The sequence below is a fragment of the Dermochelys coriacea genome, chromosome 26 (genome assembly GCF_009764565.3).
Source record: "Dermochelys coriacea isolate rDerCor1 chromosome 26, rDerCor1.pri.v4, whole genome shotgun sequence".
Lineage (NCBI taxonomy): Eukaryota > Metazoa > Chordata > Testudines > Dermochelyidae > Dermochelys > Dermochelys coriacea.
In genome coordinates, this window is record NC_050093.1 from 8381560 (window position 1) to 8408373 (window position 26814).

At 49.0% G+C, this 26814-nt stretch overlaps 2 long non-coding RNA genes across 2 annotated transcripts; both read right to left on the minus strand.

Annotated features, from left to right (window-relative positions):
- Window positions 1-7242: 7242 nt before the first annotated feature.
- On the minus strand, window positions 7243-18821 carry LOC122457566. Its single transcript, XR_006277169.1, has 3 exons — window positions 18810-18821; window positions 12819-12924; window positions 7243-8758 (listed from the first exon to the last, which is right to left on the minus strand). It is a non-coding gene; the product is annotated as an uncharacterized LOC122457566 (long non-coding RNA).
- LOC122457567 lies at window positions 13535-15934 on the minus strand. The gene is made up of 3 exons (XR_006277170.1): window positions 15797-15934; window positions 14338-14478; window positions 13535-13752 (listed from the first exon to the last, which is right to left on the minus strand). It is a non-coding gene; the product is annotated as an uncharacterized LOC122457567 (long non-coding RNA).
- Window positions 18822-26814: the final 7993 nt, after the last annotated feature.

The window sequence follows — 26814 nt, forward strand, 5'->3', positions numbered from 1 at the left end:
CGGCATAAACAAGGTCTAGATAATACCTAGTCCTGCCGTAAGTGTAGGGGACTGGATTAGATGACTGCGCGAGGTCCCCTCCAGTCCTGTAATTAAGTTCATACTATCATGCGACTACAGACTTTTGCTTTAACCAAAGGCAAACTACAGGAAAATGCATAAAATATATCATCTGGGGCTAAATATTTCCCACAGCGTACTATTTTGAGTACATAGGTGCATTCTCAATTGTATTTAGAAGATTTCTGCCAATTTTTATCAAGATTAGACGGCTTCTGTTTTGGGCCTTTTTGAGATTTTTATGTTCCCCCCCCCCCCAGTTTGGATGCCCAACGTCATTTAAACATTACATGATAAGAGAGAAAACTGCCCCACTTCCAGTGTCTACACCTTTGCTGCTGGTGACCACTAGCTATGTGCTTAACTTGTGGTAGCAGTGTAATTTTTCTAGCTGATGGGTTACCCCTTATTGCCCAAAATGGGTCCGGGCTGGCAGGCGAGTTCCTTGAGTTAAATTTCCTACCCCTAGAGCAATCACAGTTGAATATATTTTTACTTCGTGTACTGAGTTTGGCTGATGGGCAGCCATCGGGGAATTAGGCCCAGTCGCATCAATTCAGTCTGATTTGTTGAAGGATCAATTTGGTTTGGGTCAAGCCACCGGGGAAGAAGAACACCGCTGACGGCTGCAGGCGGCCGCTATACAGATGCCTGCCACCGGCCGAGCTCGACTTTCTACCCGCTCTCTCTTTCCCATGCTGACATGAAATCCATCCTCCTTCCCCATGGTATTTCTCCCTCCCACCCCACTGTTCCTCTGATATTCTTGTTAACTGCTGGAATTAGCCTACCTTGCTTGTCACCATGAAAGGTTTTCCTCCTTTCCCCCCCCCCCGTGATGGCTTATCTTAAGTGATCACTCTCCTTACAGTGTGTATGATAAACCCATTGTTTCATGTTCTCTCTGTGTGTGTATATAAATCTCTCCTCTGTTTTTTCCACCAAATGCATCCGATGAAGTGAGCTGTAGCTCACGAAAGCTTATGCTCTAATAAATTTGTTAGTCTCTAAGGTGCCACAAGTACTCCTTTTCTTTTTGCGAATACAGACTAACACGGCTGCTACTCTGAAAATAGCCCTGTGGTGTTTATTTGAGCTAAAAATTAAACTGCAGCACGTGCCTCTCAAATGGACCACATTGAGGGACATCATGATCTTAGTCCCCAAGGGCCGGATTTTTCAAAGGTATTCAGCTGACAAAAGAGGCAGCTGTGCACGACCAACAGCTGTGGTCCAACCTGGCTCTTTGGAGCCACGATGCCTCTTACTACGCGAAGAGTCTGAACCTAGCACATGGGGCCCTGATCTCAGTTAAGTTCTCTAAGCACTGCTGTAATGCATATAATTTTTATATAGCTATAAAAATAATGCACATACATCATTAATGTGCAAGATTTTAATGACAGGCTTCAGAGTAGCGGCCGTGTTAGTCTGTATCCGCAAAAAGAAAAGGAGGACTCGTGGCACCTTAGAGACGAACACACTTATTTGAGCGTCAGCTTTCCTGAGCTACAGCTCGCTCCAATGAAGTGAGCTGAAACTCACGAAAGCTGACGCTCAAATAAGTGTGTTCGTCTCTAAGGTGCCACAAGTCCTCCAAGCTTTTAATGGGCTCTGTGATGGATGAAAGATAGTAGATGCAGTAAACACAAGACTATTATTGGGTATTAGCGTTAACTTCTCAAGGAGCCTGCTCCGACTGTCTAAGTACATCAGTGGCATACCAGCACTGGTTCAAGAGACATCTAGATTTTAAACTCAGAGACTGGGTCTGCTTCTCACTATATTTGTACAGCACCACCACAGTGGAGTCCTGATCTGGGTTGGGGCCTCTAGATGCTCTTGTAATACCAATAATCGCACATCGGTCATCAGTGTACAATTGGAATTCTGCAAACAAAACAAAAGACTGGACTGTCTTGAAGGATATCGATAAAAAGTGAGGGATGGGCAGTAACTTATGGCTAATAAATGCTTAATATATACTTAGATCCTGCTCCCAAGCCCATGGAAGTCAATAGAAAGCCATCGGTCTTGCAGGGGAGCGGGGCATGGATTGTGTTTAGTGGCCTGTGATATGAAGGAAGTCGGATTAGGTGATCTGGCGGTCCCTTCTGGCCTTCAACTCTCCATCAGAGCAACAGCCAAGAGCAGTTTGGGACCGAATGCGAACTCTACCTGTGAAAAGTTCTTCTACCGGTTGGGCATGCAGAGGGATTTTAGATGGGTTGATTACCTCTCTCACAATGTTTGTACGGTGCTTTGAGATTTATATTATATTTACCTATATACGCACTACTTAATTAGACTTGAACAGGGCACTGACAAAAAAAATCCTTCGCTTGTGAAATGAGCATCTGGCTCTTGAACATGCACAATTAGCAAACCAAAAGCCTGCATCTCTCATTCAAAATTTAGCACCTCTCAGAGCGTAGTGCCACCTAGCATCTTACTGGGGTGTTAGCTTTGCCCCCCGCGCCTATTAAAAGGAGGCATCGGATCACATTGCCTTCCTAAACAGGACACAAAGGATGTCTACATTGCAGTAAAACATACAGGACGTGGCTACGCGGGGCCCCACGTAGACATTCAGGCTCGCACTGGAGTTTGGGCTCAGACGTTGCAGGGGGAAGTCTCAGAGCCCAGGCTCCAGCCTGAGCGTCTGCACTGCAATTTTACAGCCCCCCAAGTCTGAGCCCCCACAAGCTTGTCTTCGCTGACCAGGACTCGGAGCCTCAGTGCAGTGTTTTTTTTTTCTTTTTTTTTTTTTTAAATCACTGCGTAGACATAGAGTTACAGGCTCCGTACTTTTTGTCTCGCAACTGCCACAGCCCCCTCCACCCTCTGTTTCTGGCCCCACCCCAGACCCTACGCAAAGCCCTGCCCGCCTGCTCCCTGGGCCGTGTGTAGCCCAGGACTGATTTTTAAATGTGCGTCCATGGTCCCCTGATAGAAAAAAGGCTCCCCATCCATCACAAACCACAAGAAAAGTGGTTATACGGGGTCCCTTAATAATGTTGCTAGAAGCAACTAGAATCCCACTTTCTCCATTTTTGAAGTCATGCTTCATGTATTTTTTCCAGGCAATAAAACCTTCATTCACATGGTTTGTTGGGCGGTTTAGGCCACAAGAGAGGCACAAAAGTTCCCTTAATGTCTCTAGCACAGCTCAAGAAGCACAGCCGGTTAAATCCCTGAATGATTTCTGGCACATGGCTGTTGTGGTGGTTGGCAAGAGATGAACTGCCGCCACGGATGGTTATGAGTGAGCTATAAATACCTCAAGAGAGACGATTCAAACAAAAAACCCCCTTGGCATTATATGGTTGGGGTACCCTTAAAAGCAATGCAATATCAAGGCCCTAAAATTGACACCCCACAAAAATGTATCTGGAAAATTTATCATGAAGTTTCTTGGTAATTATTCACAAAGAAACTGGACTTTGAATGAAAGTCATGTTTCAAGATCAATGTTGACATTAAAGAGTTAGTGTGATTTCCAAAGTCCTCTGCCCGAGGAGATAAGGATAAACTGTACAGACATAAACATGAAGGATTGCTCCATGGTAAAATTAAAAGCTTTGTCAGCTATATTTTAAAGCTTTGTAATTAGACCACGAATCAGTATAGAAGAAACATGAGCCAATGCCTTTCTTGTGTAAGTGGAGTTTTACTTTTTTTTTTTTAAATTTATTTTTTCCCCCACACAACAGAAAGTCGCTGATGGCTCAAATTTGTTATTGCCGACAGTAACAATGTGCCACAAGTTCTGAGGTAAAGCCAAACTAACAGAAAGTCCTTTTTCTGGAAAGACCCTGGGCAATGGGGCATAAAATGTCATGACAAACTGGAAAACCAGCAGGAAAAATGCAGAATTTGGGGAGTTGAAGCATGCACATGCATAATCATAGAATCAGAACCGGCAGGGACCTCGAGAGGTCATCTACTCCAGTCCCCTGCACTCAAAGCAGGACCGAGTATTATCATTCTAGACCATCCCTGACAGGTCTTTGTCCAACCTGCTCTTAAAAATCCCCAATGATGGAGATTCCCCAACCTCCCTAGGCAATTTATTCCAGTGCCTGATCATCCTGACAGTTGGGAACTAATGTCCAACCTAAACCTCCCTGGCTGCAATTTAAGCCCATTGCTTCTTTTCCTATCAGAGTGAATGTGATTTGAATCACGAATCAGGAAGACTCAATTTAATCATGGTTTTCTACATAGAAGTGCATTCTTGTTGGTTGTTCGAACCTTATTCTTCACACCTTGGAGATGTGATCTTCTACAAATGAAACCTACTATACTTTAAAGAGTGATTTTGAAAACTTCTCAGATTAGTTTTACTGCTATAGTAAAAAAAAAATGGTTATTTCATTTACCAAAGGTAATTGAAGCAGCTATTGATGAAGTCATTCGGAGGTGAACTCTCCAATTCAACAGATTAATCGTCAATAGTTGGAGGATTCTTGCCATGCTGCATTTGGAGGAGATCAGATAGATGTTTAAATTGTTATTTTAGTTAACTAAAGCCACCATGTTAGGTATTCTGGATTTTTCTCTTCAACAGCAAACAATATTCTGACAAAAAAGCATGTCTCTCGCTTCTCATATTTATCTCCAGACTTATCCTTGTCCACATCAATTCTGCCCCCAACAATCTTCTATTCATTGAACGTTTTCACTTTTAGAGAGAGGTAAAGGATGGACTTTGTGTACACAGATTTGCAGAGGGACAAAAGAGTTGAGGTCTGTTTTCTCACGTCTATATATTTACAAACCACTTTTTGCTGTTAACGTGTTACCTCTGGAGACAAATCCAGTGTTTGAGAACTGTAAGACTAAGCAGCTCTGATGCTATCTTCTAGACAGAGCACCGAGTCCATTGGGTAGATGGAAAGCTTAAGTAAAAAAAAAAAAAAAAAAAATTTATACAGAAGCCTGTGGAACCCCCCTAAGATTGGAACTCATTTACAAAGTGTTGCTTAAACATTACATGAATATATGGTCTCGTACTATAGAATTAAAAGTTATCCCTATTCCATGATGACAGGTTTCAGAGTGCATCCGATGAAGTGAGCTGTAGCTCACGAAAGCTTATGCTCTAATAAATTTGTTAGTCTCTAAGGTGCCACAAGTCCTCCTTTTCTTTTTCCCTATTCCATGAGGAGATCTTTGAGCTATAATGTATCTTAATTCAAACTACTTTATAAAAAGCCCATTTTAATTATTTTTTAAAATTGATTTTTATCCACCACGTGTCCTATCCTCGGAGGATAACAAAACTTCCCCCTCCTTGTAGCAACCTTTTATGTACTTGAAAAAGGTATGTCCCCTCTTAGTCATCTTTTCCAGATGAAACAAATCCATTTTCTTTAATTTTTCTCCTCAGAGGTCATGTTTTCTAGACCTTAATCATTTGTTTCTCTTTTCTGGACTTTCTCCACATTGTTCCTGAAATGTGGCACCCAGAATGGGACGCGATACCGTGCGCTGATTACGCCTCAACTGGAGTAGAGCTGAAGAATTACTTCTTGCTTACAACATTCCTGCTAATACAGCCCAGAATGACCTGGGCTTTTCCCCCCCCCCCCCCCCCCCAACAGCGTTACACTGTTGACTCATTTAGCTTGTGAGCCACTGTCATAAATATAAAGGGAAGGGTAAACACCTTTAAAATCGCTCCTGGCCAGAGGAAAAACCCTTTCACCTGTAAAGGGTTAAGAAGCTAGGATAACCTCGCTGGCACCTGACCAAAATGACCATTGAGGAGACAAGATATTTTCAAAGCTGGAAGGGGGGAGAAACAAAGGCTTTCTCTGTCTGTGTGATGCTTTTGCTGGGAACAGAACAGGAATGGAGTCTTAGAACTTAGTAAGTCATCTAGCTAGAGATGCGTTAGATTCTGATTTCTTTAAATGGCTGAGAAATTAGACTGTGCTGAATAGAAGGAATGTTCTTGTCTTTGTGTCTTTCTTGTAACTTAAGATTTTGCCTAGAGGGGTTCTCTATGGTTTGAATCTAATTACCCGGTCAGGTATTTACCATCCTGATTTTACAGAGGTGATGCTTTTTACCCTTTCTTCTATTAAAATTCTTCTTGTAAGAAACAATGCTTTTTTCATTGTTCTTAAGATCCAAGGGTTTGGGTCTGTGGTCGCCTATGCAAATGGGTGAGGATTTTTATCAAGCCTTCCCCAGGCAGGGGAGTGCGAGGTTTTGGGGCGGGGGAGGGGGGAAGACGACGTTTCCAAACAACGCTTTCTCAAAAATAAGCCCAGACGTTTGGTAGTGGCAGTGAAAGTCCAAGGGCAAAAGGTAAAATAGTTTGTACCGTGGGGGAAGTTTTAACCTAAGCTGCTAAAAGTAAGCTTAGGAGGTTTTCATGCAGGTCCCCACATCTGTACCCTAGAGTTCAGCGTGGGGAGTGAACCTTGACAGCCACTATGACTCCCAGATCTTTCTGCAGTACTCCTTTCTAGGCAGTCATTTCCCATTTTGTATGTGGGCAACTAATTACCTGCCTAAATTGAGTACTTTGCATTTGTCCGTAGTGAATCTCATCCTATTTACTTGAGGACATTTCTCTAGTTGGTTCAAGTCATTTTGGTTTTTAATCCTATCCCCCAAAGGGCTTGCGACCCTCCCCCCGCCCTCCAAGGTTTGTACCAGCCACAAACTTTACAAGCGTACTGTCTGCCATTATCTAAATCATTGACGATATTCAACAGAACCAATCGCTATAGGACCCCACGTGTTATGCCCTTCCAGCATGACTGAAGCACCGCTAACTACTCTGTGAGTGATTTTCCAAGCCATCGTGCACCCACCTTTTAGTAGCTCCATCTAGGTTTGGTTTCCCTAGTTTGAGAAACAAATATTGTTTTGAATATAGAAGTTACGTCAAGCCTTTGGGGGGGGGGGGGGGGGGTTAGGTGTTAAAAAACCTAGTGGATAAAGATTATTCTGTAATGTATAAAAGGTATACAAGACTTAAGTGAACATGGACCCAAACTGGAGAAGACACTGGACCTGAAACTGAAGGACAGGACTAGAGGACCAGATGAGGTCATGACTATCGTGGAAGGACTTCCTGGTGCCTCAAAGCATGGTAACTTGGGCCCATTTACCCATTCCGTCTTGTCTGTTATTTGCCTGGCAGAAGTGTCCAGATGCTATCTGTAACAATAGTTCTGTCTGAAATTGGATACAAGAAGGTGAAAATTGATTCACCCTAAGTAGAGTTCCCAGCTTTTACAGCCAAGAGCATTGAAGCAAATCACTCATGAAGACAGCTTTTTACAAAGACAGTTACTCAGTAAAAATGCCAGACCCTCAGCCGAGACACCTTTATGCTTGTTGCAGCAACGTGTAGGGGGTAGGAGCAGAGTGTGTGTGTGGAGGCCACTTTTTGCCTTATCCTATGCAATAGCATTGAGTTTAGCTCCTTCTTCTATACCCGTGTCAGCTGGCAGTGTGGATGGGTGTAAGGGACATAAACATGAGATCTGGTACTAATAGTCTTCCATCCCCATTCCCACTACACACTGAAGCCTTTTCTTCCTGACCCTTACCCACTCCGTATAGCTCCCTGTGCCCCCATTTTCACCAGTAGTAGCAGCAGCAGCAGCAGCAGCAGCATGTTGCACTGACCGTATCAGAATGGTTTTCTGCCCTACTCATCACAGGTGACAAAGGATCCTGCTCTGAGATCAGTCACCGGGCCCACTGACCACATGCAGGTGCAGATCTACGTGTGGTTGGAGTACACTGTCCTCTATGGCTTTTCTTAGAACAGCACAAACAGTCACTTGTAGCAGCTCAGTGAAGTTTCTTGGAGCAGCTGGGAGAGCAGATTCCAGTCAAGGGCCAGAATGAATCCAGCACTGATTTTGTAAGCAAATAGTTTAAGTGAAGTGAAACTTGGGAGGTATTCAAGACAAGGCAGACTCCTGAAAGGGGTACAGTAGTCTGAAAAGGTTGAGCCACTGACCTGGAGAGTGGGGGAAGACACCTCTTTGTTATGCTATACAAAGCGCATGGGATCTTTTCAGGGGAAAGAGGCAAATACACCACATTTATTGGAATTACAACAGTTAGCATATGCTTTTCAGTCAAGCACCCCACTTCCACCCCCCCCCCTCCGTCTCCCATCATGCACACAAGTGCTGCCAATGGTCTTTATAGTTACCAGTCTGTAGCTCAAGTCAAGTCAATCTAAACGGCCAGTTAGATTGAGCACGAGTGAGGAGCTGGGCTCTGTTGGTCGCAATGCAATGCTCCGAGGCTTTGCAGGACTGAACCCAGAGTTCCATGGCAAAACACCCTATCTTTATAGTTGTAAATTCCCATTCGAGTCCATGCGTTTTGCAAGGTCTCCCTGTAACCCTTAGTCCTTAAATGTTGTTAATCTTGGGGTTTTCTGCCGTTATCATTTGACAATTATTGTCGGGCTTCCCATTGTTATCTGATATCTGTTATCTCGCCTTCGGGGGTGCCTGCCTCACCTCCGAGCTCTGCAATGCCGCTAATGTGGTTAGCGGGCCAAACGATGGATGTTTTTTGATGGTCTTCTGGTGTTTCCAAGTCTCTTCACTCCTCCTTCCTTGACCATCTGGCTACAACAATGGCCTTCATGCCTTATCTTTTCCTGCTGCATGCAGTCCTCATTCACGCAAACAGACTCTCTCGCAGAAACCTTCAAAGGTAGACAGACAGCAGTATTTTATAATCAACAGAATACATTGTAACTCGAGCCTTGCTAAATCTTATAACTAGAATGATTCACATTGGGGCTTCGGGCCCTGGACATCTCTCATTCATTTGAGATAGACAATACAAAATCCGGTCTCTTACTAACTCAACTTTATAAAAGATCCTACAGTTATCATATGGGGCAACAGGATCCCAGTCTCAGACAGTCATTCCTTTGTTATTCAAAAAGGGTGGCTGGCAGAATGAAAAAATCAAAGTTTACATCAGTTCTTATGGTAAGATTACTAAATCTTGCTCCTACACATTATTAGCTATAAAGAAGAGGTCCTAGCCACAAGTGATAAGCAATAGAGTCAATTAATTGTATACACTATTAAGGCCCCTACAATACTGAATCCACAATATTGCTTCCAGCACAATTTTGAGTGGGAGCCCTTGGTGGCCACTCAAAATTGTGGCAAAGCAATAGTGGACTTTATTACCACAAATATGGTGCAATATTACTTTTCCACAATTTCTCACTGCTTCTCTACAATTCAGAGAAGTTTGACAGTTAGCCCACAAGGACAGCCTTCTGTACTATGAAAGTGCATTGAGTGAGGTCTTTTATAAAAGCCTGAGAGAGACATTCCTAATTATCAATATATTAGCCCGATGAGGCATTATGGATAATCCAAGATACGCTTTATACTATTCACCTACAGCTATCTTCCCATTGCCAGTCTTAGATTTATCTATGTCCCACCCGTTGCCCCACAGGTGAGGGCTTGCTTCTAACTAGTGGACTTCTCTTAGCCTAATCTCACCCCTATTTGCTGCTTAATTGGACCTGCCTGTCCTAAGTCAATCCTCTGAGGTCCTGTGTGGGGAGCAAGCCCCATCACAGGGACAAAAAGACATTGGAGTTCTCCATATTTAGGGGACTCAAGGAGCCTGGTCTAAAAAAAAAAAAAAGTCACAGAACGTAGGGTCCTTCAACCAAGGAGGTTGAGGTCTCTGGGAAGCGACTGCCATGGAGAAACCTGCTTCGGGGAAGATTTTAAGCACATTTTTACTTTGGTTTGTCACCCTTTCTAGCTTTGCTCCTCAGACTTGAGGTCACTTAAACCTTTGACCTAGTTTCTAGCGCACTTATTTCATTTACTAGGAAGCAATTCAGTGCTGCGATTACATTTAGAGTTTTTGTTAGTCAGTTAATAAGCTATTGCTACCATCTCTTGAAAGGAGCAGCAAGCTTAATTTCCCCGTGAGTGTTCCAAGAGAAGGTGGGCCACTGGAGAGGAGTGGGAGGGAAGACTCTTTGGGGAACCGAGGAGTAGAGGTTTCTGTTTGTTCGTGGCAAGGCAAGGTTTGGACTGGCAAAGTCCTGAAGAGTTTCCTAACAGGACAGACAAACCGGTACAACAGGAAGCAGTCACAACTCAGCAGTGGCAAAACTCACTTGCCAAGAGGGGCAACATAGCAATTCACAAATTCTGGGAACCTTGGCTGATGGTCACATTTGTTCGGGATATAGATATTCAGGCCTGTCTGTAAAGGCCTAGACTCTAAGCATGTAGGTGTATTCTCACCACTTAGCTAGTTATACAGGTATAAAAGAATCAAAATCGCTGTCTGCCGGTGTCAGGGCCTTCTCTTACTGTGACAGTCTGAGGCCCTGTGCTTAGGCTAAGGCCTCTGGCTAAGAGGCAGCCATAAGCTGGGAAGCGACCAGTCACCTCCTCACTAGTCACATTGAAATAAGGCCATCTGGGGCTGTTAGAAAGGTGATCTGATCTATCGCCTCCAGAGAAAGCGAAGGGCCTAGAGGATGTAAAAGGAAGTTTAGTTGGATAGTTGTCTGTTTGGTAAGAACTCACTTATCGATAGACGCAGCAGGGAAATCTTTGTCTTTATAGATGTAGTTGTGAAATCCTCACTTCTGTATTGTCTGGTCATTATAGTTGCCACTTTGCTATTGTTTATTTGCATGGTCTCCATCTGGTTCTGTGATTGTTTCCGTCTGCTGTACAATTAATTTTGCTGGGTGTCAACTAATTAAGGTGGTGGGATGTAATTGGTTAAATCATCATGTTACAACGCGTTAGGATGGGTTAAATTTCAGGAAAATGATTGGTTAAGGTATAGCTCAGCAGAACTCAAGTTTTACTATATAGTCTGCAGTCGATCAGGAAGCGGGGGTGAGTGGGAAGGCAACAGGGAATGGGGAGGGGAAATTGGAATCATGTTTTGCTAAGGGGGGGAAATGGGAACGGGGACACGGATAAGGCTGGGAAGGGGGACACTAAGCAAGGAAACTGGAATCGTGCTTGCTGGACGTTTACCCCAACAAACATCAAGTTGTTTGCATCTTTGGACTTGGGGTATTGTTGCTCTCTGTACATGCAAGAAGGACCAGGGAAGTAAGTGGGTGAAGGAATAAGCCCCCTAACAACATTGGCAGCTGGTTTGGAGGAAATTCAGGTGTGTGTGCGTAAGAAATAAATCGGTGGTGGAAGCTAGGGGAGTAACCTGCAGAGGCACTGAAGCACTCAGGGGGAAGTTAAAGGGTGCTCTGTACCCACTGGCAGCCAAGCTCCCCTCTCCAGCTCACCTCCACCACCCCCCGAGGGCACCACGTCCCCACTTTGCTTCCCAGCGCTTGCCGCTGCAAAACAGCTGTTTCACAGAGTAACGAGCTCTGGCCGGGGGAGCAGGAACGCAGCTTGCTCAGGGGAAGAGCAGGGTGGGGCAGGGGTAGAGTTGAACATCCACCAGCACCAGCAGAAGTCAGCACCTCTGGTGACCTGCATGCTTGTTTGCTGGCCATTAGCGTCCAGGTTGCGAGCATAGCTTTTAAGGTCCCCAGAGCTGCAGGGAAAGGGTTACACAACCCCTTACTGGTCTGGATTGAACCCCCAGATCATCATACCTCCACCTCCCCACCAGTATCTCCTCTTGCTCTGGTGAGCCATTCCAGATTTTAATACCTAGGGCATTTGAAGTACCATGCCCTATCTCCCTGGGTGTATGTCAAGCATCGCTACATCTTTGTGATTTTGAACTGCAGGGCTGAAGCCACAGCATTGTCATACTCCAACCCCCTATCAGACTCCTTCAACTTTTTGTGCTCCATTCAGGCCCCACACTGGTCCATCCCAAAATGGTCCCCAAGCAAGGTAGTTTACAAGTCAATGATTTTATTGTTATCTGACAAACCAGGCTTATAGCGGAAGCTATGCCTCAAAAATATATTCATAAATAATAATTGTACTCATCCATTTCTTGGCCAGCAGAAAGGCAGCCATGGCCCCAAGCCACTAAAAGGCTCCCACTATTTTGAGATTAAGGGCATTAAGACCTTACACTGGGTTTACAGGTCAATCGTTTTGCTTGGCACATCAAAGTGACCCACAATGAAATAAGCATGGGAAAGGTAACCCCAAAGGTGACCTTCCAAAAAAAAAAAAAAAGGGGGGGGTCATTAGACAAGGGGCATGACAAAAGGGCCACGGCCAAGAGTGGGGGGGGGGGGAGGAGAGACCTACATTTCCTCAGTAGCCAGAGCTCATTTCACCCAGTGGTTACCCGAGAGCCAAGACCAAGACGCTAGATTAGGGGGAATTGTGGGTTGGCCATGTACCTCCCCTTCCAGCTCAATGGACAGGGACTCCACTTCACTACACCCCTGGGACACCACCCCTTACCAGGGATTAGAAGTCAGGTCCTTAGGTGGGACAGTGCAGTCCAACAGTCTCAAGGAGTTCAGGCCCTTAAGTAGTCTGGTACTTAGCAGCCTGACTCTATCAAACAAACTCAGGCTTCTGAGCCAAAGGACTGCCACCCCAGGGGGGGGTTGGCAGCAGGGCATAGGTGGACCCAGCCCCATCCTACTCCACCAGGCCCCAGCCCAGGATCCCAACCCAGACAGCCTTCCATTGCTGAGTCAGCAGGGAGCCTCCCCAAACACACTGACCAGCATTCAGGCAGTCACAGACCTGACCTATACTCAACTGTCTCTGGACTACCTCCTACTTTGCCACCATAAGGTACCTTCTGCTTACAATCATTCTCCATCTTCCCAAGGTACACAGCAAGGAGTGATCCCAGCAGTTCTTCTCCTGGGTTAGTCTCAGTTTCATACAGGATACAGTGCAACTCCCAAAAGACCTACTCCCTTCCCTAGGTTAGACTGAACTCTGCTAGTGACTCCGCCTTTTATACTTCCCGTCCCGCCCGCCTGCCCCTCCCTTAGCTTCCTGCAGGAGGGCTGAGCCCCGCCTGGCTCCGCCCATCAGGGATCAGAAGGTGGTCCCTCCCCCTCCAGTTAGGGTGACCAAACAGCAAATGTGAAAAATGGGGACAGAGGGTGGGGGGTAATAGGAGCCTATGTAAGAAAAAGACCCACAAATCGGGACTGTCCCTATAAAATCGGGACATCTGATCACCCTACCTCCAGCTCAGTGGGAGGCCACACCATCTCAGTATGCGGGGGGGGGGGGGGGCGGGGAACTGAACCCTTGTTGCAGGGAGAGGTCAATCACAGAGGGCATTTAAAAGATTAGGTTCCAAACAGAAAGAGACCTGAGCCCCTGTTTAAGCGTGGTCCTTGAGCTACAGATACGTTATGACTGGTTTCAGAGTAGCAGCCGTGTTAGTCTGTATCCGCAAAAAGAAAAGGAGTACTTGGGGTACCTTAGAGACTAACAAAATTTATTTGAGCATAAGCTTTCGTGAGCTGCAGCTCGCTTCATCGGACACCCAAACGGTTTGTTTGGAGGCGAAGGACCTTGATCGCTATTTACAGGGAGGTCCTTCTACGTGGCCTTTCTAGGGGGCTTAAAGCCATTGAAACAAGCCTTTAAGACCCTTGTCTTAAACAGGGGAGCGGGGGGCATGCATGCAGTGTGTCTCCGTCCTTTCTCCAGGGCTTTTTCTTCCCTTCTCTTTTCCTGCCATTTCTTTGGTGCTTCTGTGGTCTTGTCTGCTTTAGAGTTGCTAGAAAGAGAGCAAGAGAGAAAGATTAGGTGTGGACTGAGTGGATATCATGATTACAAGGTCAATTTAGATTAATCTGACAAGCCTCTCTTGCCTCCGTGAACCCAAACTCCTAGTCTTCCATTCCAGTCTGCGTATCCCCGGGGAGCAAACTGGCGGGGCCGAGGGAGCTGCTGGGCTGGAGATCTGCTCCTGCCATCTGCTTTGGGAGTAGAGACCCTGCAAAACCTGCCCAGATGGGTTAACCTATAAACTGCGGGGCCCTGAGACCGCTGCACTCCTCTATTGTTCTCCACCCACTCCTCTCTGCCTGGGGCTCTCTGTGCCCCACTTCTTGCACCCCTCATGCTGGGACCCCAACCCACCCTGGGGAGACCCTCCTCCGGTTTGGAGTCAGTTTCCCCCCCTCCACACACATCAGCGTGCTCTGATCCACTTCTCTGCCCTCCCCCACCCAGGGCTGGAGCCGGTTCTGTCCATATCCCAGGCTGAGACCCCCACTCCTCCGAGCCCTATGTTCCTTCCCCCAATCCTCTGGCCCTCCCCTGGGACTGTACTCCTGTCCCCGTGCTGGCCCCCAGCTACCTGTCACAGCTGCAGTGGGTCAGGACTCTGATCATGGTGTCAGCACGGTCACCGATCAGCCAGAGGAAACCAGGGTCTCGGCACGTTCCGGATGGGATGCAGACCCCCACCCTGATTCGGGTCTCTCAGCGCCATCATGTTCTGGGGGGACGCACAGAGAGATGGGAGGCTGGACCCATGGGTCCCATTCCCTACTACCCCCGCTCTCAAGGTCTGGGAGCTGCAGAGCCCCTAAAGGAGTCATCCCAGACGTCTGGGTCCCATTCTTTCTCCTCCAGGAGCTACAGAGCCCTGCGTAGCTGTCCTGGATTCTGGATCACATTCCCTCCCCGTGGGGCTGACAGCACTGTCGTCCCTTTCCCAGGGGAGCTGCCTCGGACACCTGGGTGCCGGGGTCTGATTCCCTTGCTGCACCGCCCACTTCCACCCCTGGCCTAGCAGCACTGTGGTTGTGCCATTGGGGCGTCCTCCCTGATGCCCGGGTCCCATTCCATCCCTCTGGGGCCTGGGACTAGGGGAACGTGGGGCGGGAGCAGAGAGATCGTAGTGAAGAGGGCATGGGAGGGGTCACAAAGGCTGGAGGGGGTGTTATAGGAGGAGGAGCTTCAGCCAAGCACGAGAGGGCCTTGTGGGTCAGGGCCCAGGCTGGGGGACGGTGGGGGGGGGGGGCAGCGATCTGACTTATTGCTGAGTAGGTGGCTGGGACATAGGCCCCTTTTGACTGGCAGATCCCAGGACATTAAGGGGAGAGAACAGCCTGGGCTGTGCTAAATCCCCTCTTCTCCCCCCCGCATCCCCGCCCCTGTCCGTGCCCTGGAAGTCCTGGCTTCTAGCCCCCCGACTAGACCCCAATCCCCTCCCAGTGCTGGGGATAGAGCGCAGGCATCCTGGATTACAGCTCCCACCGTGAGCTGTGGTGCATTCTCCAGCTGTGGCCAGGTTTAAATTAAGCTGGGATGTTTTCCTAAGAGATCTGCTCTGGTTCCAGCAGGGATTGATTCAGGGCCTGGGTTAGGCAGGGGGCCGGATGACATGATCGCAGGCTTTGAGATCCATGAGAACCTTGAGCTGTCAGCAGAGCCCCAGGGCAGCGCATGGTAAGGGCTGACAACGCTGTCCTCATCAGCTGTGGATGCCTTGGTAGGAGGAGGAGCCAGGCTGTCATCTCCAGGTGGACAGGGAGTTTCCCCACCTGCAGCTGATCAGTGGGTAAAGCAGGGTCCGGAAGTTTACTTAAGGGCCCGATGTGGGCCAGGCTCTCTCCTATGGGGAGGGCTAGGAGAGAGAATCCCCTTCAGAAACGGCTCCAGCTTGCAGCCCCTCCCCTCTCTGCTGGCGGGTGGGAACGGTCTCCTCATTTCCAGCCTCAGCTGAGCCCTGGTGAGTTTATCCCCCTTTGCTTTCGGGCCAGCATTGTCCTTTGGCTTCGCTGGCTCTTTCCCTTCCCTGGTGTATTCACAGGGAGCAACCACGTCCCTTGTTTTTAGGCCAGACTCTTCCAGTCTCCTCTCGGAAGAGTCGTGGGCGGTTTCCCCGAGCATTGTAGTTGTCCTGCTCTGTCTTAGTTGGGAATAGGACCTAGGATTGCCGACGAGGCCCGGTCCACAGAATTGAAACATCTCAATAGCTCCTGGAAATACGCAGCCTGGTACATCAGCTGAGCGTGCCGGAGGACAACCCTGGGGACTGTCAAGTCCCTAAAAGCGAGACAGGGAGGGAGTGGAGTGGGGGAGCCTGATGGGCTTTGCTTGTTTTATCTGAATATCTGTGACTCTTGCGTGCGCTCAGGGTAAAAGTTCCAGGGGGGTTAAACTTCTCTTGCTTTGTCTGCTGTGCAGTTCCCAAAGGGTTAAATTATGAACTGGAGGGCCCACGAGGACCCCTGTTTTAACGACCCCCCGCTCCCCACCCGGGCCGTGGCTGCATCTCAGCACCAGGCAAGGGAGGTCCCTGTATAAACAGCCCCCGCGCCCCATCCCAGAGGTATGAGGATTCATACCCGTTCCAGACTATGTGACCATTGACTGTTGTGACGCTGGAAGGCGATAATGGCTCTGTGTCTATCGATCAATCCCAGACCCGAGTGCCTGAAGAGCTGTTCTTTCCAGCTAAGCGGAAGGAGCAATTAAATGCCCCTTTGCGTAGCGACAGCTGTGAGCGCTGGGGAGCCACCACCCGAGACGGTGGCACGGGCGATCAGAAGCTCAGGCGTGTGTCCGGGACCGGTTGTAGACGCAGAGGCTGAGGGACAGGCTGTGTTCTGGGCAGAAAGTTGGCAGACGGTAAAGAAAGCCAGGCCCCTGGAAGGAAGCGGAGAAACAGGCCGGAGAAGCAGGCTTGGGTTTCGGAGCAAGGAAAGGGCCTGGGTGGTTTGATTCCCTCGAGGAACAGGACTCCGTGCGTTCACCTGGAGTAACTCGGATCATGCCAGACGGAAATGGTTCAGCACAGTCCCAAGTAACAGCAAACCACGGGGGCTAAAGGAGTTACCGTCATGGTGCCGATCATGTGTACCTCTAGCCATCATGCTGCTGACTATGTGCATTATAAAAAGGGGAAGCTGTTACCGTAATGCGGCTGATAATGTGTACTTCATACCGGGGCACCTCCCAGGCGGTCCGATAATGTCGAGGGGACAAGCAGAGGCACTCCCCCTCCCCAATAATTGTCGTGGACACTGAACTCCTCCAGCCCTGAGGCTGCAGTGGTGGGGAGAGCGAGCTCTTGCTGGAGCCGCCGGGGGTGGGGGGGGAGGAAGAGAGGGAGGGAAGAGCAAGCCCCTGCCAGAGCGGCAGAGTGCCTCCCCCACCCCAAAAAGGGGGTCATAGTTAAATTTCTGCGCATGTCCCTGGATAATGCGCCCTTTGTTCAGGGAGAGGTGCTCCCCCAGGCACTATAAAAAAGGGGAGCCCGTAGGCGCTATTGTAGCGCTGCTGATAATGTGCCCTTCCCCAATGGCCCCCACCTCCAGGTGCTACTGTAGATGTGCTGCCGATAATGTGCATGTCAGAGGGTCTCCATCTTGGTTTTGGGCTTCTGTGTGCTGCCATAATAATGCAAATAACAATACCCATGCCAAAAGTGGGCCCTGATTTTGGTCGGTGCCACTGTAGCCCACACAACAGTGATCCCAAGCGGCCCAGCTGCGCCGCCTCCTGGCTGTCGCTGTCCCCTCCCCCTCCGTCCAGAGTTCCTTCCCCACTCTGAACTCTAGGGTACAGATGTGGGGACCGCACGAAAGACCCTCTGAGCCTATTTTTACCAGCTTAGGTTAAAAACTTCCCCAAGGTACAAAGGTTTCAGAGCAGCAGCCATGTTAGTCTGTATTCGCAAAAAGAAAAGGAGTACTTGTGGCACCTTAGAGACTAACAAATTTATTAGAGCATAAGCTTTCGTGAGCTACAGCTCACTTCATCAAAGTTGTCCCTGTCCTTGAACCATATGCGGCCACCACCAAGCGTTTTAAACAAAGAACAGGGAAAGAGACCACCTGGACGCGTCTTCCCCCAAAATATCCCCCCAAGCTCTACACCCCCTTTCCTGGGGAAGGCTTGATAAGAATTCTCACCAATTTGTACAGGGGAACACAGACCCCCCAACCCTTAGATCTTAAGAACAATGACAAATCAATCAGGTTCTTACAAGAAGACGTTTAATGAAAGAAAAGGTAAAAGAATCACCTCCGTAAAATCAGGATGGAAAATATTTTACAGGGTATTCAGATTCAAAACACAGAGGATCCCCCCTCTGGGCAAAACCTTAAAGTTACAGAAAACAGGAATAAACCTCCCTCTTAACATAGGGAAAATTCACAGAAAACAAAAGATAAACTAATGCGCCTTGCCTGGCTTACCTATAGCGGTTGCAATATTGGAGACTTGGATTAGGATAAAGAAAAAGAGGACTTGTGGCACCTTAGAGACTAACACATTTATTTGAGCATAAGCTTTCCTGAGCTACGGCTCACTTTATCGGATGCATCCACCAAATGCATCCGCTGAAGTGAGCCGTAGCTCACGAAAGCTTATGCTCAAATAAATTTGTTAGTCTCTAAGGTGCCACAAGTCCTCCTTGTCTTTTTGCGAATACCGACTAACACGGCTGCTACTCTGAAACCTTGGATTAGGATGGGTTGGAGAAGGTGGATTTCTGTGTGGCCTCTCTCAGGCCCAAGAGAGAACAAACACGTAAACAAAGAGCACAAACAAAAGCCTCCCCCCACCCCAAGATTTGAAAGTATCTTGTTCCCTTATTGGTCCTTTGGGTCAGGTGCCAGCCAGGTTCGCTGAGCTTCTTAACCCTTTCCAGGTAGCGGGATGTTGCCTCTGGCCAGGAGAGATTTTTATAGCACTGCATACAGAAGGGTGGTTACCCTTTGAACTCCCCACCCCCTCCCCTTTCAACTCTTTTCTCTCTCATTGCTGCGCTCATATAAGTGCCCTACTGTTCCCGGGGAGTAGGAGTCACATAACCAGAAGAGCACAGCTCTCCTGGATAGTGTTACTGCTGGAGTCACTAGAGAGGAAAGGGTTAAGGGGCGTAGCGAGGGGCCGCGCCCTCAGAAAGCCCAACAGCTGTTTGACCCTGGGCTGGATTCTGCTTTCGATTCCTGCTGTGTGACCCCCCCCCCCCCCCACTGACTCCACTTAAGACCAGATATCCCCCCCCCCGACCCCGTCTCTCCCCATTGGGTCATTCTGGTTTCACGGGCCTAATCGGAGCACCATTGACCGCCCTATAGCCCGGTCTCTCCAGGAGCCATGCAGGGACCCGGGGGGCTTTGGTGACCTGTCGCCACACGTTTGGAACCCTGTCTATATTTCCGTAACCTTTGGGAGCGTTTTAAAGTAAGGGAAATAATTCTGCAGGAAGAGAGACGTTGAGACCAAGGCGTATCTCCTTGCAGTCAAAGCGGCGTCGAATGCCAAGGAGAGAGCGGCCCTTATTTAAGGGCAAGGGTGTGGGGAGGAGCAAAGACCGGGTTTACTTGAGCAGTGAATGTGCCAACCATTTAAGGCCGATGTCCCCGGGTGGCCGGCTTCTTTAAGAGGTGCCAGGGTCGGGTCTGTTCACGATGAGCTTTTTAAAGAAGGAACCCAGCTACCATTAACGGCCTATGTGGCTGGTGGGCAGCGTCGATAAAAGATCGCGGCAATTGCTTGGCCATGCTTTGGTTTGTTATGAAATATACAGAAGAGCTTAAATAACCCATGTCGGTCAGGTTGATTGCGGAAAGTCAGTTTAGTCGGCTTAGGACAGGAAGAAAAGTTCAGGAAGATACCGTGACAGAACGCACCCCTCTATTCACATCTGACACGCTGTTGTAAAAATCTTGGTGCAAAAGATGCCCGCTTGAGGTACCGGGTGACAACTAAAACTTGCTGGTCAGGAATATCACGGTAAAAAGTACGTAGCGACATTAAATGTAAAGTTCTGAACGTCAGCTGAAATCAATACTATGCGTTTCCGGCAAAACGTGTCTGGGGAGTGGGCAAACCTGTTTCTCAAACGCAAAAGACAAGTCGATACCCCAGGCAGGCGTCATCACCTATCGAGTGCAGGGCCGGATTAATGCAGGGGCTTTAGGAGCTGCAGCCGCAAGCCTGCCAGCCGGACGCAGCCCACGGCTTCTTTTCATCCGGCCTGCGGTAAGTCTCCGCGCCGCCGGTCGGACACCGGTCCCCAAGCCTCGGCGCCCCCATTCAGGCCCGGAGCCGCGGCTCGCCGATGTGCCCTTGCGATGTGCCAGGTAGGCGAGGGGCGTTCAGGGAATCTCTGCGCGCTGACCCTGGCGCTGGCTCCACAGCTCCCAGTGGCCGGGTACCCAGGAGCTGCCGGAGGCAAGCATCTCCCGGCTGGATCCTGCACCCCAATCCCTTGCCCCAGCCCTGCCCTGGGCCCACTCCCCCACTGCAAACCCTCAGGGGCTCCACAAAAATCTAATAGCCCCGGGCCCACGGGAGAGTTAATCCGGCCCCGATCCAGCCGTCATTCTTTGGCAAGGAAGCTTGGCAGGAACACACAGATCTGATCTTGGCAAATGACAGTATGAAACCTTTCCCCTAGCTGTCAGCTGGAAAGAGCTTGTAACCAGGGATCACGCCCAGGAACATGGTTTCCAAAGGGTGACGGAGCTAGAAAAGAGGGGCACAAACATCCCAAGCTATCGCTTCATGTCCATCTCTCTCTTTCAGCTAAGCGGACACAAGAAAACGGCCACTGGACCTCAGGAGCAGATCCTGCCCTGTAATTTGGTCAGCAATGCTACTGAAAATCTGTGGTAAGAATTTCACCTCCAAGCACGTCTAGGTTTAAGTTGAGAACTAGGAAGCGTTTTATGATTGTCTTGTAACCGTTTCTGACTAGAACTTGTACTTTGAAAAAAAAAAATCTCTCTTGTAGTCAAATAAACTTGTTTTGTTCTTGAATCGCAATTCATCCAGCGTTGTGGGGAGCTCCATTTAAGGTGTTGTAGGTGGATGCCCTCACAGAGGCGACGGATCAAATATATCTGGACGGCGTGGAACAGACCTTTCCGCCGGGATCAGCGGGCACGTAGTAATCGTGGCTGCCGGAAGCCAGAGCGTGGCCGGCGTTGGCTAACAGGCCGCCGGGGAGTGACTCGCCGGGCCGTGGCCGTGGCGGTAGGCGGACGTTCAGGGGGTGACCCGCAAATCGTTTGGCTGTTTGGGAGCGGCCCTGCTCGGGAGCCACAGCAGCAAGGCATTGTGAGGCACCCCGCATTGCAGGGGAGATTGTGTATTTCTAAGATGATTGCACAAGTTATGGAGGACTTGTGGCACCTTCGAGACTAACCAATTTATTAGAGCATAAGCTTTCGTGAGCTACAGCTCACTTCATCGGATGCAACTGTAGCTCCCGAAAGCTTATGCTCTAATAAATTGGTTAGTCTCTAAGGTGCCACAAGTCCTCCTTTTCTTTTTGCGAATACAGACTAACACGGCTGCTACTCTGAAACCTGTACAAGTTCTGAAACTCTTCACGTCACTAAAATGCAGCCCGTCGGTTGGTTTCAATTCTTCCACTTGTTACTCCTGGGGGGAATCCCGCAGCCCTGTGTGGGCGTAGAATTGACTCTCCCTCGCCAATTTCTTTGCCTCCCCACAGATAACAGACTTTTGGAGAAGGAAGCCGCAAGAGCGATCCTGCAGCCTTCCCAGCGGTTACGTTCCGGCGTCAGGGACAGCCGGCGGAGAGGTTAATCATTGTGGGCAGGGGGGCGGGATTGGGGAAGAGCGGGCCGGTGCCGGGCTCAGCTGCTAGCCGCATCTGGGCCGGGGAGGACGGGCCTTCCTCTTCCCCTGCACGGCATCCGGGGTGATGTCAGGCCCACCCCCAGATTTCTCCCCCAGCTGTAGGAAGTGCCGCGTGCGCATCCCGCCACCCCCCACCGGCCCCGCACTTCCTGCCCCCCTCGCTCTTCAGCGTAAAGGGAGCTGCTCCCCCTGTGCCCAGATGCCCTCATACCCGCACTCTGAACCCCCGATGAGCCCCACTTACCCAGCCTCTGATTTCTCCCCAGACTCAGACCCCCCCTTTCTGAGCTCTATCCCCCCACACCCAGACCCCCCACTTCCGCTGAGCCCCAACCACGTTCACCTGGACACCCCCCCCCATTACCGTTGCACCCACATCCCTCCAACAAACCCCTGTGCATCCAGGTGTCCCTGCCCCCTCCCCCCCCACTGAGCCACCTGCACCCACATTGTCCCACCCAGAACCCTCTCGACCCACACCTGGATCCCTGTAGACTTGGACCCTGCCTTGCTGAGCCTGCCTGCCCACAGCTGATGCATCTGGCAAGGAGGGGCAGGGCTCTGGGCCAGGCTCTGTCCTTGCGCCTTGTCAGGTTTGGGTGCAGCCTCACCGCTGAGTCCCGGGGGGGAGCTGATCTCCCACCTCTAGGAAGCCAGTGGCCTGCACTCCCCAATGCCATGCTGGAGCCTCTACATTTATTTGACAGATGAATTTTGCAGATTTTTAAAATATCGTGTACAGGATTTTTATTCTTTTGGTGCAGAATGCCCTCGGGAGTAACTCGTTCTATATCTTTGGTTCTCCTTGTTTTGGATACTAGCATTCCAGGTACCGACCCCAGAGGTACCTTTGTAATTTGTACCGGGGCAAAATGGAAATGTATTTGGATTGTTGACAAGTGACCTATCTGCTTATGTCACAGGCCAAGCGGTACATGTCGCGACATGTCGATTATCTCCTTTGCATTGCCTGGGCGTTCAGTTCGGCCTGGCTTCCGCTTACAACACGGAGCGAGCCCGGGGCTGCCGCAATCCACCTCCTGGGATATTTGTTGGACGCGTTACCAAAGGACGCGGTGGCTACTCACAAATCCCCGCATTGACTCTCTGCCGGCGTCCGTGACGCAAGAATATGTTAATGGCAACTGGGGGGGGGGGGTACGGAAACCTCCTGAGTTTGCTGTGAACTTTCTGGTTCTCCCAAATGCATCCGATGAAGTGAGCTGTAGCTCACGAAAGCTTATGCTCTAATAAATTTGTTAGTCTCTAAGGTGCCACAAGTCCTCCTTTTCTTTTTGCGAATACAGACTAACACGGCTGCTACTCTGAAACCTGGTTCTCCCAAAGCATCTCAGGTGAGGTCTCACTTGAAGGCCGGGGACAATATCGTACAGATACTATGTAAGGAGTTCCAGCATCCGCAAAAAGAACAGGAGTGCTTGTGGCCCCTTCGCAAAAAGAAAAGGAGGACTTGTGGCACCTTAGAGACTAACAAATTTATTAGAGCATAAGCTTCCGTGAGCTACAGCTCACTTCATCGGATGCATTTGGTGGAAAATACAGAGGGGAGATTGATATACACACACCGAGAACATGAAACAATGGGTTTGTCATACACACTGTAAGGAGAAAGAAAAGGAGTACTTGGGCCACCAACAAATTTATTAGAGCACAAGCTTTCGTGAGCTACAGCTCACTTCCTCCGATGCATTTGGTGGGGGGGAAAAAAAAAACTTGTGGCAGACTAACAAATTGATTTAAGCGTAAGCTTTCGTGAGCTAGAGCTCCAGCTCATTTCAGCGGATGCATACTACAAGGAGTTGTGTGCGTATATATTGGAAATATGTGTTTAAACCCGGGAAGGGGTATAGGTCTGTTTGGAGGTAAATGAAGAGAAAAGGAGCAAACAAGCCCCGGGCTAAAGACAGTGCACGTCGGGAGTAAGGCACCCCATTCATCCCGCACCGAATGGTCGCAGGCCTCAGCCGCCTTGGGGTGGGAGAAATGGCTTCAGCCAGGAGGTCACCCTGACCGTTTGTGGCTATGATTTTGGTAACGACTTGTTGGCACTCTTCCTATTCTTTGGTGTTAATTTTAGTCTCAATCCCGCCGGGTGGAGCCCAGCGTTGCGTTTTCCAAGCCAGGAGCCTGTACGGGTTTTAGCTGGGGTAGCGAGCTCTTCTTCTCCGCTCTGCGCCTAGCGGGGCCAGCAATAAAGCCCCCTCCCCGGCGGGGAGGGGGCAACGCGCCGCTGCTCCAGCGTGGCGGGGGCTTGCATCAAGGTGGAGGCCGACGGCGGGGCTCTCCTGCGCCCGTGCAGCAGTCGGCATAAAAGAACGGGCCAGTTTGGGCAACCGGCGCATGCGCATTTGTTGGGGGGGGGTGCCCAATGGGACGCAGGCGCCCCCGCCAGCCAATGGGGACGCGCCGGCGGGGGGGTATAAAGGCGGCTGCGGCTCCCGCGCGGGAGAGCGGCGGCTGCTCCAGCATCCGGAGCCAGGAAAGAGCCGGTCGGAGCGGCAGAGATCCGGGGGGGGCCTCCGAGGAGCGCCCAAGCCCCGCGCCGCAGGACCCGGGCCTTTCAGAGCCATGACGGGAAGGTACCATCCCCCCCCCCGTTCCCCCCAACCTTCCGGGCGCCCCCCAGGCACGGATACACCGGGATTCACCCGCCCAGTCCATGAGCGCGCAGGGCAAACCTCCTTCCAGCGCCAGGGCTCCTTGAGCCTCTTAAAAGGTTGTGGAGGGGACCGAGCTGTAGCTGAGAAACCGCCACAGCCGATGGATTTCTTCACAAAGTCCATTCTGCTTTATAAAATACCTTTGGGCAAAGCCTTGTGCATCAGAAACGAAACCTTAGCCCAACCTTTTCCCCCCATGCAACACTGGTGCATGATAAGTTTAATGATGGTACTTTTGTTTACAGTAGAAGCTGTGGGGGCCTGCACCGATGTAGTAAGTGAGCGAGCCTGGATTCTTTCTTTGTGTCCTCAACAGCTGGCAGTGCCGGTTCGTATTCATCTTCCCTGTAAGCAGGTCACATATTGCCATGGAGATTTTTTTCACAGAGGGTGAAAACATTCATTGTAAGGTAGCAATTTTTCAACAATGTATGCTGGCTACAAAGGGTAAAATTGACCAAATCCCAGTTAAAACAAAAACACGCAGTGAAAGGCCCCTGAAACAGAACAAAAGCACAGCATCCGATGAAGTGAGCTGTAGCTCAGGAAAGCTTATGCTCTAACAAATTTGTTAGTCTCTAAGGTGCCACAAGTACTCCTTTTCTTTTTGCGAATACAGACAAACACGGCTGCTCTTTGTTTTATTGCAATTATACATAGAGTCTTCGCATGTGATTTCAGTTAAGGGGACATCTCCCTTAAATAAATGTTTAACGAGTGTTTTAGTTTGTACTGACTTTGTGTAGCCTGTTGTGTTAAAAAAAAAAAAAAAAATTTTACCCATGTGTGAGTGTTATCTTCATTTTAAGCAAAAAGTGCTTTCAGTGTTTATGGGGGGGGGGGGGGGGAACATGAGCATATTTTAAAGATATAAAATGGTCCCTTTACTGCACCCACCTTGTCTCTACAAGTTGCAGATAGTCATTAAATAATACTTTCTATAGCTTAGCGGTGAATGGTTTTGGAGCTCCCTCTAGTGGAAGAGATATTCTTTGCAGTTTGAAGAAAACTTTCTTGGGACACTATTACTCCACAGGTCACATGCTCTATGTGCGTGTAGATATACTCTTAAGGGACAAAATAGGGGATGCATAAAAGTGAAAATGCAGCTTCAGAGCAGGCACACATGAGTTTTAGCTACAGTATTAGGTACAGCTACAATGTCAAATAACTTCCAGTTATTTATTTTACATCTCCTTGATACACCCTGTCATAAAAATAAAGGGAAGGGTAAACACCTTTAAAATCCCTCCTGGCCAGAGGAAAAACCCTTGCACCTGTAAAGGGTTAAGAAGCTAGGAGAACCTCGACTGGCTCTTTCAAAGCTTGGGGGGGGGGGGGGGGGAACAACAAAAAATGGCAGAGTGCAGTCTTTTCAGAAGTGTCCTATGACATGCTGAAGTAATTTCCCAGTTTCCTGATTAACCCTCCAATACAGCTCATTTTGAGAGCTGCTGTCCGCTGCATCGCACACAAGGGTTTTAACGAGTTATAGCTGTCTTTCAATGTAAGGTAAGGCTCTGATTTAAGCAGTGAATTAACAAAGCTTTGGGATTTTTCTCTCTCAATCTAGGCCACCACACCAGACGTCTTTCCTTGTAGAGTCCAAGGATAAAAGGGACCATGATGATCATCTATTCTGACCGCCTGTATAACACAGGCCACAGAACTTCCCCAAAACAGGATCAGAGATTGGCCTCCAGACAGCCTACCATCATAAACCCACTGGGATTTGTACCTTGCTTGACTTCTTGATTGTGTTGTAGCTGAATATTTACATTCACTTGGCTGGTGCAAGCATGTACTTTACACACCAATCAAAGTCACCTTCCGAGATCCATACATGCAAAGGGGTCCTTGTTTTGAAATAGGGACTCTATGTTGTCAGTTACCTACTGTTTTGTCGACGAATGAAGTTGAAGGCGAGTATTGCCCATATTTCATCTGAATATAAGCACCATCGTTCCTTTCAGCAAGGATAGAGCTTGCCGGGTTTGCGATCAGGGCCTCTTTTGACATCTACCTCCCTTGAACGTTAAGTCAGCTTGAGGTGCAGCAAGTGGCCGAGATCCATTTGCGTTTGATAGTGTTTTTCTCTACGCTCACTTCATTTTAATTGCTCTGTTACTATTCAAACTGTTTTATGACCAGCGTGCAAGTATGAGTGGTGGAGAAGCAGAAGTTCGAAAAAATGCCCGGAGAAAAGTTAAATATAAACTATAGTTCTAAGCCAGCCTTCGGATGGACGCAATATAGCCGGGGAGAGAACCTCTTGAGAGAATAAAAAGGAGGTCACTTCTCTACTTACTGGATGTGGAGTCACTCTCTTTTCAACAGAAAAAAACAAACAAGACTTGTAGCTTTCCCATCCAAAGAGGGGAAACTTACAAGTTATCCCTGTGTGTGTTCTGCTCAGTACCAACCCATCCAGTACTCAGAATCGCATGGCCTCCTTTGCCCAGGGCTCAGACTTTAGGTCCTGCATGAAGATGCAGAGCCATTTTACTGACTCACCACGT